Genomic DNA, 14581 nt, shown 5'->3' with positions numbered 1-14581 from the left:
CAGTAATCAAAAATCTCCCAACAAACAAAAGTCCAGGGCCAGATGGCTTTGTAGGGGAATTCTACCAAACATTTAAAGAAGAGCTAATACAGGGGCGCCTGGGTGGCTCAGTTGTTGGGCATCTGCCTTCGGCTCGGGTCATGATCCCGGGGTCCCGGGATCGAGCCCCACATCGGGCTCCCTGCCCGGCGGGAAGCCTGCTTCTCCCTCTCCCACTCCCCCTGCTTGTGTTCCCTCTCTCGCTGTGTCTCTCTCTGTCAAATAAATAAATAAAATCTTAAAAAAAAAAAAAGAGCTAATACATGTTCTTCTCAAACTATTCCAGAAAATAGGAAAAGAAGGAACACTTCCAGTTTCCTTCTATACATCCAGCGTTACCCTGATACAAAAACCAGATAAAGGCACCACTAAAAAGAGAACCACAGGTCAATAACCCTGATGAACATGGATGCAAAAATTCTCAACAAAATATTAGCAAATCGAATCCAACAGTCCATTAAAAGAATCATTCACCACAACCAAGTGGGATTTACTCCTGGGTTGCAAGGGTGGTTCATATTTGCAAATCAATCAACATGATACACCACATTAATAGAAGAAAGTACAAAAGCCATATGATCTTCTCACTAGATGCAGAAAAAGCACTTGACAAAGTACATCATCCATTCTTGATAAAAACCCTCAACAAAATAGGTATAAAAGGAACATAACTCAACATCATAAAGGCCATATACAAGAAACTCACAGATAATATCCTCAATGGGGAAAAACTGAGAGCATTTCCTCTATGGTCAGGAACAAGACAGGGATGTCCACTCTCACCACTGATATTTAACAAAGTACTGAAAGTCCTACCCATAACAATCAGACAACAAAAAGAAATAAGAAATAAAGAAATAAAAGGCATCCAAATCAGCAAGAAAGAACTCAAGCTTTCACTCCTTGCAGACAACATATTACTCTGTAAAAAACCCGAAAGACTCCACCAAAAAATTGCTAAAACTGATACACAAATTCAGTAAAGTCACAGGATAAAAATCAATGTACAGAAATAGGCTGCATTTCTATTATCTACCAATAATGAAGCTGTAGAAAAAGAAATCAAGGAATCAGTCCCATTTACAATTGCACCAAACCCATAAGATTCCTAGGAATAAACCTAACCAAAGAGGTAAAAGATCTATACTCTGAAAACTATAAAATACTGATGGAAGAAATTGAAGATGACACAAAGAAATGGAAAAACACTCCATGCTCATGGATTGGAAGAACGAATATTGCTAAAAGTCCATATCACCCAAACCAATCTACACATTTAATGCAATCCCTATCAAAATATCACCAGCATCTCTCACAGAGCTAGAACAAGCAATCCTAAAATTTGTATGGAACCACAAAAGATCCTGAAGAGCCAAAGCAATCTTAAAAAAGAAAAGCAAATCTGGAGGCATCACAATTCCAGACTTCAAGTTATATTACAAAGCTGTAGTCATCAAGACAGGATGGTACTGGCACAAAAACAAACACCTAGATCAGCGGAACATAATAGAAAAGCCAGAAATGGACCCACAACTATAAGGTCAACTAATCTTTGACAAAGTAGGAAAGAATATTCAATGGAAAAAAATCTCTTCAACAAGTGGTGTTGGGGAAACTGGACAGCAACATGCAAAAAAATGATACCGGACCACTTTCTTACACCATACACAGGAATAAACTCAAAATGGATGAAAGACCTAAATATGAGACAGTAGGCCAACAAAGTCCTAGAGGAGAACACAGGCGGTAACCCCTTTGCCATCGGCCATAGCAACTTCTAACTATAGGTCTATGGAGGCAAAGGTAACAAAAGCAAAAATGAACTATTGGGACTTAAGATAAAAAGCTTCTGCACAGCAAAGGAAACAACAAAACTAAAAGGCAACCTTTGGAATGGAGAAATTTGCAAATGACATCTGATAAAGCGTTAGTTTCCAAAATATATAAAGAACATGTAAAACTCAACAGGCAAAAAACAAATTAATACAGTTTAAAAAATGGGCAGAAGACATGAACAGACATTTTTCCAAAGAAGACATACAGATGGCCAACAGACACATGAAAAGATGTTCAACATCAATGATCATCAGGGAAATACAAAACTACAATGAGATATCACCTCACATCTGTCAGAATGGCTCAAATTAACAACACAGGAAACAGCATGTTGGCAAAGATGTGGAGAAAGGGGAACCCTCCTGCACTGTTGGTGGGAATGCAAACTGGTGCAGCCACTCTGGAAAACAGTATGGAGGTTCCTCAAAAAGTTAAAAATAGAACTACCTTAAGATCAGCAATTGCAGTACTAGTTATTTACCCAGTGTTTATAGCAACATTATCAAGAATAGCCAAATGATGGAAAGACCCCAGATGTCCATAGACTGAGGAACGGATAAAGATGTGGCATGTATACATAATGGAATATTACTCAGCCATCGAAAAGAATGAAATCTTGTTATTTGCAACGATGTTGATGGAACTAGAGAGTATTATGCTAAGAGAAATAAGTCAGTCAAAGAAAGACAAATACCATATGATTTTACTCACGTGTGGAATTTAAGAAACAAAACAGATGAACAAAGGGGAAAGAAAAAAAAGAGAGGCAAAATTAAAACAGACTCTTTATAGAGAACAAACTGAGGGTTGCAGGAGGGGGATGGGCTAAATGGGTGATGGGCATTAAGGAGAATTAATTACTTGCTGAGATGAGCACTGGGTGTTGTATGTAAGTGATGAATCACTAAATTCTACACATGAAACTAATGAAAAAATATAAAATAAAGGAATTTTTAAAAGAACATTTTAAAAAGGAAAACAGGTTAACAAAAATTAAAAATTAGCTAACAAAAAAATGGTACAGATATGTAGGAAAGGATTCCTGGATAGCTTCTTCCTGTTTAAAATTACTCTTCCATCAGCTCAAAGTCAGCACTGGGGCTCTTTCCACCTCCCTTTGGTCTGTCTCCTGAGCACCTTGGCTCCCAAGATGGGTCTCCCCGGGATGGGTCTCATCCTGTCAGCCAGGGTAGGGACCTGTAATTTGTTGTCCTCTGCTGCCTTGTGCTGACCCCTGGTTGAGGAGTACCTTCCCCCACCTAATTTTGGGGCACAGCCCTCTGTCCTGGCTTTATCCACCACTGATGTCAGTAATGGTTGGTCTCCCGAGAAACTTACTGCAGGACAGCTTCTCCCAGGAAACTGGCAAACTCCCTCTGCTGACCAGGTTTCCCTGCTGGCCTTGCACCGGTACTTTCGAGACCCAGCCTTTCCTACTCCCATATCTGGGCTGTCCACCACACAGCCCCTGTCCACCACACAGCACTGTGCCTTTGTATGGTGAAGCCTAGACAGTCACAGTGACTCTTAACTCCAAACTGTCTTCTGCATCACTCATAGGGTCTTTCAGAAAATCATCTATGCCACAAGAAGGACCAGCTGAATGCTTTCTGGAGACCATCTATCCATTCCCTCTGTCCTACCAAAGCAAGGCTGGGAGGGCACCAACAGGGAGCAGCAGAGCATCAGCCTAGGCAGTCTCAAATTCTTTCTCAAGTTATCTTAGTTTCTAATGGTTTTGCTCATGTCTTATCCCAAGACATGGGGGACTGGGTCTCCTCTTATGGACCAGGAAGCACCCAAATCACAGGCAACAAAACCAAAATTAAAGAAGTGGAACTACATCAAACTGAAAAGCTTCTGTAGAGCAAAAGAAATGATCAGCAAAATGAAATAGAATGGAAGAAAATATTTGCAAACCACATATCTGATAAGGAATTAATATCCAAAATGTATGAGGAATTCATACAATTCAGTAGCAAAAAAACAATCTAAATAAAAAATGGACCAAGGACCTGAAAAGACATTTTTCCAAAGAAGATATACACAGGCCCACAGGTTCATGAAAAGGTGCTCAGCATCACTAATCATCAGGGAAATTCAGACCAAAACCACAATAAGATATCACCTCACATCTGTTAAAATGGCTATTATAAACAAAAACAAAAACAAAAAACAAGGAATAACAAATGCTGGCAAGGATGTAGAGAAAAGGGAACCCTGGTGTGCTGTTGGTGGGAATGTAAATTGGTACCACCAATATGGAAAACAGTATAGAATTTCCTCAAAAAATTAAAAGTAGAGCTGCCATATGATTCAGCAACCCCGTTTCTGGGTATATACCAGAAGGAAGTGAAATCACTATCTTGAAGGGATATCTTTACCCCCATGTTCATTGTAGCATTGTTTACAATAGCCAAGACACAGAAACAAGCTAAGTGCCCATCAATGGATGATTGGATAAAGAAAATGTGAAAAAAAGAAGGAAAGAAGAAAGGAAAGAAAGAAAATGTGTATATATATAATGGAATATTATTCAGCCATAAAAAAGGAAATCTTCCCATTTGCAACAACATGGATGAACCTTGAGGACATCACACTAAGTGAAGTAAGTCAGACAAAGAAAGGCAAATACCATATGATCTCACTTATATGAGGGATCTGAAAAATCCAAACACAAAGAAACAGAGAATAGATTGGTAATTGCCACAGGTGAAGCATAGCGGGTGGGGGAAATGAGTGAACATAGTCAAAAGGTACAAACTTCCGGTTAAAAGATAAATAAGTTCTGGAGATGTAATATACAGTATGATGACTATGTTAACAATACTGTTATTTTATATATGAAAATTGCTAAGACAGCATATTTTAAAAGTTCTTATAAGAAAATGTATATGGGGCGCCTGGGTGGCTCAGCCGTTGGGCGTCTGCCTTCTGCTCAGGTCATGATCCCAGGGTCCTGGGATCGAGCCCCACGTCGGGCTCCCTGTTCGGCGGGGAGTCTGCTTCTCCCTCTCCCACTCCCCTTATTTGTGTTCCCTATCTCGCTGTCTGTCTCTGTTGAAAAATAAATAAAATCTTAGAAAAAAAAAAAAAGAAAATGTATATGATGTGATGGATGTGTTAAATTTTTGTGGTAACCATTTTGCAATATATACATATATCAAATCATTATGTTGTACACCTTACACTTATACACTGTTATATGTAAATTATATTTTAATGAAGCAGGAGAAAATAAAAAAATTTTTTTTTAAAGATTTATTTATTTGACAGAGAGAGACACAGTGAGAGAGGGAACACAAGCAGGGGGAGTGGGAGAGGGAGAGGCAGGCTTCCCGCTGAGCAGGGAGCCCGATGTGGGACTCGATCCCAGGACCCTGGGATCATGACCTGAGCCGAAGGCAGACGCTTAATGACTGAGCCACCCACGCGCCCGAAAATAAAAATTTTAAAAATACCAATTCTCCCTACTTCTAACCTTGTACTTCTCCCATTCATCATATAGACAGCAGAGTTAGCACTTCTGCTCAAAGAATATTAAATGCCCACTCTGTAGCATGTCTTTTATATGTATTATCCCATTTCTATCCTTGGAACAATCAGTATGATAAACATTATCAAGTCCATTTTACAGAAGAAAAGAGATTTGAGAAAACATCTCAAGATCAGAGTGAATGTGAATGGCAGCACCAGTCTGAAGTTTGATCCCCCAGCTCAGCTCCTCCAGTTGAACCATGGTAATCCGGCTTGATCTGACTTCAAACCACCTTTTTGGGTCTGCTTCTTACAATCATGCCCTTGCTCCAGGCTCACTGCACTATCATCTTTAATACCTGTTCAAACTATGCTTGTCTATAGCTCCAAGGCTTATGCTCTTTCATCAGTTTAAGTGTTCGCCCTCTTACACCAAGATTGTCCTCATTTTTTCAAGGACTAGTTCAAAATCAACTACTCAGAACAGCTTTCCCTGATCCCCTTCACCTTTCTGTCTTTGTGCTTTAAAAATTTTTTTTATTTTCTTTTAAAGATTTTATTTATTTATTTGACAGAGACATAGCAAGAGAGGGAACACAAGCAGGGGGAGTGGGAGAGGGAGAAGCAGGCTTCCTGCTGATCAGGGAGCCCGATGCAGGGCTCGATCCCAGGACCCTGGGACCATGACCTGAGTGAAAGGCAGACGCTTAACGACTGAGCCACTCAGGCACCCCTCTTTGTGCTTTTTTTAGTATTCAGATTTACTCTCAAAAGTTTTTAGTGTGGGACGCCTGGGTGGCTCAGTTGGTTAAACGGCTGCCTTCGGCCCAGGTCATGATCCCAGGGTCCTGGGATCAAGTCCCACGTCAGGCTCCCTGCTCAGCAGGGAGCCTGCTTCTCCCTCTCTCTCTCTCTCTGCTTGTGCTCTGTCAAATAAATAAAATCTTAAAAAAAAAAAAGTTTTTAGTGTATTTTGCATCATAATCCTGTTTCCATGCTTAGCTTGCCAATTAAACTTTGTTCCTTTTCCATATTTACATACCACTACCCTTCCTGTGCCCCACATTTAGCACAGGGTTTTGTAAAGATGTTAAATGTATGTAAAATTTTGACATTTTTAATTTTAAGAAAATAGCTGGTTGGTGTAGATTTTATATTAATGCTACTGATTTGCTCTTTAATCAAGATTCATTGGAGGCAAGGGTCCTAAAAATGCAACAATAGAATGCATTTCCATTCAGCCAATCCATGAAAGAATCAGGATAAAAATGAGTAATGAAATCAATCATTGGGCCAAAACAGTTAATATATCAGCTTTGCCAAACGGTACATGAGACCATTCATTGGGATTTGGAAAGAAAAGATTTCTGCGTGTTTTGCTTCAGTGATTTATTTATATTTTCAACTGATACTATAATGTGTAATTATAGTAGATCTATAGCATATTTTAAAATTGGTTAGGGCAAGTTCTTCTTTTTTTTTTTTTTAGTGTCCTGGTAATTTTCATAGGATTACACTTTTAAATTTAGAATCCTTTTTCTGATGTAGTGGGTAGTGAAGAGGAATTTTTTTGTTTGTTTAAAAGATGTTTTATTGAGCTAGTTGAGATAGAAAGATGAGAATCAGTAGGCTTGACTGGAGTGAGCCAGATTTTAGACATTAGCAGATGACTAAATGGCTGTGCATAAGAAATGAAGAGAATTATCAGTTTTTGCTAATGGTAAACAACATAATATTAAAACTCTCAGAAAATGCAGACATTTGGATTATAAACATCCTTTGAAATGAATATCTGCATTCCAAAACAGTAAGGGAAAGCCTGAGGTAGAGAGAAGAAAAACAATTAGGAACTGGAAACCAAAAACAAGTGGGTTAATGGGGACAGAGATAATCCATTCTTACCTCAAGACCTAAAAACTGAGTTTTAATGCCCATGAGACAAGGCATTGGCCCATTTGAGGTAAAGAATTGGAACTGAGATCCCTGAATAAAGGGGGGATGTTTGAAACGCTACATTGTCCAAAAAAAAAAAAAAAAAGGGATAAACTAAAGAAAAAATCCGTGCACTGGCATGAAGTGTTGTAAACTATTCATATATGTGTGTGTTGGCAGGTATGGCTATGGGGGACAAAGGAGTTTCCCTTAAGAATTTGTAACCGTGTACCTGCCAGGGTTTGAATTTTTACTTCCATCATGCACTAAGAATTCAAATGCTAAGAAATTAACATAAATAGTGGTCCTGGAGGGGTGCCTGGGTGGCTCAATCGATTAAGCATACGACTCTTAATTTTGGCTCAGGTCATGATCTCAGGGTCATGAGACTGAGCCCTACATCAGGCTCCGCACTCAGCAAGGAGTCTGCTTGAGATTCTCCTTCAGCCCCTCTCCCTGCCCCCACACGCATGCTCTCTCTCTCTCTCTCTCTCTAAAATAAATAAAATCTTAAAAAAAAAAATAGTGGTCCTGGAGTGGTGAACCCCTGGAACACCTAGATAAAACAAATCTAAAATCTCTTTGGTGGGACAAACCCTCAACCCACGCCATGAGGACATTCACAAGTAAAGCCCTGCTAAAGATGAGCTCACAATAAAAAACTAAAAACCACCAAAGTAAACAGCAGGATAGAGAGCTAGCAGATACAAGAGCAGTAGGATTGAATTCTCAAGAATTAAAGATATAGAATTCTTTTTTTAACGTTTCAAGTTTTTATTTCAATTCTAGTTAACATATATGCATAGTATTAACTTCAAGAGTAGAATTTAGGGCGCCTGGGTGGCTCAGTTGGTTAAGTGACTGCCTTCGGCTCAGGTCATGATCCCAGGGTCCTGGGATCAAGTCCCACATCGGGCTCCTGGCTCAGCGGGGAGCCTGCTTCTCCCTCTGACCCTCTCCCCTCTCATGCTGTTTCTCTCTCGCTCGCTCTCTAAACCTTTAAAAAAAAAAAAGAGTAGAATTTAGTGATTCACCACTTACATATAACACCCAGTGCTCTTCACAGCAAGTGACCTCCTTAATACTCATCACCCATTTAGCCCACCCCCCTATTCACCTCCCCTCCAGCAACCCTCAGTTTGTTCTCTACACTTAAGAGTCTCTTCTGGAGATACAGAATTCTTGAACTATAAAATAACTATGTCTTAAATAATTAAAAGAAATTAAAGAACACTTGAAATATAAAATAATATAAAAAAAGAATAGACAGAAAGAACAAAGAACTTGAAGAAATGAAAATTTAAATTAAAAAGTGAATGGGTGTATTCACAGCAAGACAGATACTGCGGAAGAAGGAAAGATAAATATGGAAGAGAAAATTACTTAAAATATTGCATGGAGATAAAGAGATGGAAAATGTGGAATAGAGGTTAAGGCAGATAAAGGATAAAAAGAGAAAGTCAGATGTACATCTGAGTCCCAAGGGAAAGAAGCACACAAAGATAAGGAAGAGGCAAAGGGAAAAGATATAATTGATGAAATTTTTCCAGAACTGATGACTGATGAATGACATGAATCCTCAGATTCAGGAAGTACAATAAGTCCCTACACAGATAACTAAAAGAAAAAGAGAAAGAAAGAAAGAAGAAAAGGAAGGAAGGAAGGAAGGAACCAACAATTAGAATATTCTATGAAATTGCAGAACACCAGAGATATATAAAAGAACTTACCAACAACAAAAATAAAAAATAAAATACATTTTATAATTCTAAAAAAAAAAGAACATTCAGAGAGAACAGATATTAACTACGAATTAATGACAATTAGATTTCTAGCAGACTTCTTAAACATACCAACAGAAGTCAGAGAACAGTGGAATAGCTCCAAAATTCTGAGACCAGTGAACTTATACTACAGTTTCCAGTTAGTTGGTAATTCAAGAATGAGGGCAAGTAATAACATTTTAGGCAAAGACAAAGAATTTATCACCTATAGACTATCCCACTTAAAAGACTATTAAAGGAGGGGTGCCTGGGTGGCTCAGTTGGTTAAGCATCCAACCCGATTTTGGCTCAGGTCATGATCTCAGTGATGTGAGACTGAGCCCCACAACAGGCTTCCTGCTCAGCAAGGAGTCTGCTTGAGATTCTTTCCCTCTGCCCCTACTCCCTACTCTTGCATGCACTCTCTCTCTCTCTCAAAATAAATTTTTACAAAAGACTATTAAAGGAAGTACTTCAAGAAGGGAATTAAACTCAGAAGAAGAAATAAGAGCCAAGAAAGAGTGGTGAGCGAAAAAATTGGTCCATATCTGGTTAAATCTAAGCAAGCATCAACAGAACACAACTTGTGTGGGAGTATAAAAATGATGTGCAACTAGAATGTGGTCAACAGAGAAGTCATCAGCGAGAAAGCATTCCATAGCACCTGCATGGTTTTGGAGGAGGATACAGATATTGATCAATTCAGAGAATTCATGTTAAAGTTTAACCACAGAAGGAATGAAAGGAGGGAGGGAGAGAGGGAGGAAAGAAAGAAGGAATTGGAAAGAGAGAGAGAGAATGTTGCAGCTGACAAACCAATAGAAGGGAAGGAAAGGCAAGAATAACAAAATCATCGATCCATTAGAAGGCAAGAATGAAGGGGAAAAGCAGCATAGAAAAAGCGGGGTAAATGGAATGAATGAAATAAGATAAAAACAAATCTAAATATGTAATCACAATACATGCAAATCGTCTAAACTCACCTTATTTTTTCCAAGATTTTTTTTTTCCAGAGAGGCTCTCCCAGTAGCATGTGAGCAGGCCAGCATAGGAAGTTGCAGTGTTTTAGGCATAAAGCAGGGAAGGGACCGGTTCCCATCCCATGTTCCATTAGAAGATGTTCACTTAGGGTCACCTGGACGGCTCAGTCGGTTAAGCATCTGCCTTTGGCTCCGGTTGTCCTGGGATCAAGCCCCAAGTTGGGCTCCCTGCTCAGCAGGGAGTCTGCTTCTCCCTCTCCTTCTGTCACTCCCTCTGCTTGTGTGCTCTCTCTCAAATAAATAAGATCTTTAAAAAAATCTGGTTAAATGATTACTTTCAAATCTAAGGGGTTAAATCAACAAATGATACATTAAAAAAAAAGTGTTCACTTATACCTGCACACTTATTCACTGCACAAAGCTGATGCCTCCTTGTTCAATTTCTCTAGACAATAAGCCTCTGGACTCCTGTGTAGGTGGGAGGCAGCAGCATCTCCTGGTTGCCCAGGGTGGAATTGAAGAACTGGGGATCAGTTTGTGTACACATGGACTCTGAACCGATCTCATTCTCAGCCATGGGACTCTCCAGCTTTCCACAAGGCTGGGAGCCTCCAGGAAGTACTCTCCACATTGTGTCAGAAATTCTCTCTCCAGGTCCTTGGGTTATAGTTTTCTCTGACTTGCTAAGTGAGTTATCACTTTTCTATTTCCTTGCCTACTCCCAAAACTGTGATAAAATCTTTTGTCCACTGTTGTCTTCTTTGCCTTTCTTCTTTCTAGTGGGTTAATACCTTTATTAGTTCATTATTAGTTCATTGCTGTCACGTGTGTTGGGTTTGGGGCGGAAAGGACACGGAAGAGTATGAGTAATCTGCCTTGTTTAACCGGAAGTTGTTGACTCAGCTCTCTCTATACCACACTTCCAATGTAAACCCTAGGAAAACTTGAAAGCCACTGCCAATAATTTGAAGCACTGTCATAGAAAAGGAATTTGAATTGTACACAACTCTCAGTGTAGAAGCAAATGAATGAAAGCGCTCAGGGAAAAAAATTTAACTTTCACAACATAAATTTTGAAACAATCAGAGCTGTCCCAGGAGGTCAGAGACCATAGGACTCTAGTCATCTCTTCCCCATCACTTGTGCCGGAAACACAATAACACCTTTGTTCAAGTAATTGCCTTCAGTTATTTTTGGATCAAGGTAGTAATGCATGTGGATATTCTGAGTTACTTTAATGAGTAACTGTTTACATGGGAACATTAATGTCTTCTGGTCAATTAAACTCAGGATCAAGGGCCAATATAAAGGTTCTCCCTTAAAGTATGTGAAAAATCTGGGCAGAGCTAATTGGAGTTAAGCAGCCATTTAGACATCAAATTTGTTCTGCTTGAGGCATGGGAGGCAGTATAATTTAATGACTTTGGAGTCAGAAAGAACTGGATTCAAAACAGTCTCAAATATTTGACAGCTCGTCAAGTGAACTTACACAAGACACCTGACCTCTCAATTTCCTTATCTGCAAAATTGGAGCAATGCCACATACTTCACAGGATGGTTGTGAAAAGCAATGCGATGCCACCAGTGAGCCTCGTGAGCCTGGTACATTGTAAAATTTCAATACACCTTTCTCTTTTGTCCTCTCCACACCTCCGTCTTCCTGGTGCTGCCAATCCTTTGTTGCCACTCATGAGAGAGAAATAAGGGATGAACATTAAGAAGGAATAATAAGATTTTTTTAAAATCATTCAATGGGAGCACCTGGGCGGCTCAGTCGGTTGGGCACCGACTCTTGGTTTGGGCTCAGGTCGTGGTCTCGCAGTTGTGCGATGGAGCCCTGCATTGGGCTCTGTGCTCAGTCGGCTCCAGATTCTCGCTCCCTCCCCTCTGCCCCTCCCTGCTCACTCATGCGGGCGCTCTGTCTCTCTCCCTCTCTCTCAAATGAATAAATAAAATCTTTTAAAAAATAATTCAATGAAGACGAAATAAAAACACACCGAGTAGTGCAAAACGCCCTAGACTTGGAAGTCAGGAAATTAATCTATCACTAAGTCACAAAGCTGCGTACACAGCCTGTGCTCACCAGGCCTCGGTTTCCTGTAACGAAACCACAGTAACTCGAGAAAATGTACTAGATGAGTGAATTAATAACAATGGGATAAAAACGACTTGCCACTCTACCAGCCACCCCAAAGAACAAAGCCTTTGTTTAGAAACACACAAAATGGGGCGCCTGGGTGGCTCAGTCAGTGAAGCGTCCGCCTTCGGCTCAGGTCATGATCCCGGGGTCCTGGGATCGAGCCCCGCATCGGGCTCCCTGCTCGGCGGGGAGCCTGCTTCTCCCTCTCCCACTCCCCCTGCTTGTGCTCCCTCTCTCGCTGTGTCTCTCTCTGTCAAATAAATCAATAAAATCTTTAAAAAAATAAAAAGAAAGAAACACACAAAATGGCACGCGTGTTGTGGGGAGATCACCTCTTCAGGCAAAAGAGCAATGTTGGCAGGACTTGCCGAGAAGTTTCCCTCAGGATCAGGTCCGTCCCGGCTCCGGAGCTCACCGAGGAGCAGCCAGCTGCCCAACTCCTCAGAGAGAACAGCTGTGGCCCGCGGGTCCACTCTCCACCGGAAGTGGAAGCCTCCGGAAGCACCGCCTCCATTTCCGGGGAGGAGAAAGTCCACCCAGTCCTGGGCGCTTGCAAGAATTGGAGAAAGAGCTGCTACCTTCGTTGTGGGGCTGGTCTGGCAGAACTCTGTGGTTCCTTTCAACCTGTGCCCTCTGATATTTTTGGTCCCTATCTCCATCTCTGTATCATCCCTTCAGGGAAAAAGGACATCGTGTGGAGGAAAACTCATTTCCTTTATTTTTTAAAAGATTTTATTTTTAAGGAATCTCTACACCCGAGGTGGGCCTCAAACTCACGATCCCGAGATCGAAGAGCCGCGCGTTCCACCCACTGAGCCAGCCAGACCCCCCTGGTCCCCTTTATTTGCAGTATCTGGGTGAGTGCTCTGTGGACAGTTGGCATCTGTTATAATATTTCCTGATTGATCAACTTAGAAGAGATACTCCTGCTTAACCATCTTTAAAGGGAAACATGTATTTCTCAATACTGGGAATCTGGAGTGAGATATTAAGTGTAAATTTACTTTCCTAGCCGCCCCCCCCCCAACTATTGGGAGTTGCTTAGGCTACTCCCTTCTCTGCCTCCTGTTCAGCCTGCCTCCCTCCCTCATTTTCCAGGTCCTTTACTCTGTTATTTGATGTGGAGTAGTATTCTGATGTCATAATAACACACATGACTTTTTGTTGAGACAAGTCAATAAACCTAGCTGACTTTTATAAATATCAACAACCATCCCAGGGGGTGAGTCTTTCCTACCATTACTTGTGATTTTCTCCTGGTGTGTCTGTTATCACTCCCTAGGACATCATCATTTAAAAGCTCCAATTTAGCTCAGCACTCCTAACCTCATTTTGGAGTATAATAGGCCAATGATATTGCCAGCCTAATGTCTCCTACCTACCTAGCCATATTCACTTTTTTTTCCTTAAAAAAAAAAAGGTGAACTGTTCTCTCAAATTAATTAAGGTGTTCAAACAAACCGATGCAAGCAATTTTAAAAATCCTACTTCCTGGGTGTCTAGCTGGCATGCGACTCTTGGTCTCCGGGTTGTGAGTTTGAGCTCCACAATGGGCCTAGAGATTACTTAAAAAAAAAAAAAAAATCTTACTTCATAATTTGTCTACTTTGGGACTAGTATCTTACTCACTTAGGCCATTCTTCTGGAAGTAGAATTCTTCTTGGAAGTATCCCCAAGCCATGAAAAACTGAATTGCTTAGATGTACTGATGATACTTCATAAGAACCAAGCAGCATTTAGGTCTCCGGCAATCAGTTTTGCCTTTGACACAGGATGAAGATACACTTTTGGCGTGGTCCCATTTTAGACTCAGATTTTCTTGGAACCTGGACAGGACACCAATGTCTGAGAAAAGTGGGATAAAAGCTGGAGAAGAGATGACAGGACACATGAGCGTCCTCTTGGACCCCAGGTGACCTCCCCTTTGAAAGATGGATACAGAATTCCGCACTAGATTTTGGTTCTGTGCAAGGAATCTTTAACCAGCTATCGCATTCTAGGGGTAAGAATGAAAGGGAAAGAAAGAGGAAAGTGTAGGAAAGAAGAGGTCAGAGGACCGGCGCAACTAAGTATGTAAGAAAAATGATAAGAGTTTGTTCAAATTCATGTTCCTAGTTCCACCCCAGAGATTCTGTAGGTCTGGGGGTGGGGCCTGACAATCCATGTTTTAAATGTTTCCCATCTGATGCTGATGCCAGAATTTGTGGACTACTGTGGAAAGGCAAAGTTTACGCCCGAACAAATCAGGATCTAATTTGTTAGCCTAGCTTTGAAAAAAAAAAGGACTGCCTTCAGCTCAGGTCATGATCCTGGAGTCCCTGGATTGAGTCCCACATCGGGCTCCCTGCTCAGCGGGGAGTCTGCTTCTCTCTCTGACCCTCCCCCCTCTCGTGTGCTCTCTCTCTCATTCTCTC

This window comes from Callorhinus ursinus, unplaced genomic scaffold (assembly GCF_003265705.2).
Source record: "Callorhinus ursinus isolate GAN/ISIS: 27379988/994484 unplaced genomic scaffold, GSC_fseal_2.0 scaffold26, whole genome shotgun sequence".
NCBI lineage: Eukaryota > Metazoa > Chordata > Mammalia > Carnivora > Otariidae > Callorhinus > Callorhinus ursinus.
Note: the sequence above shows the minus strand (reverse complement) of the source record.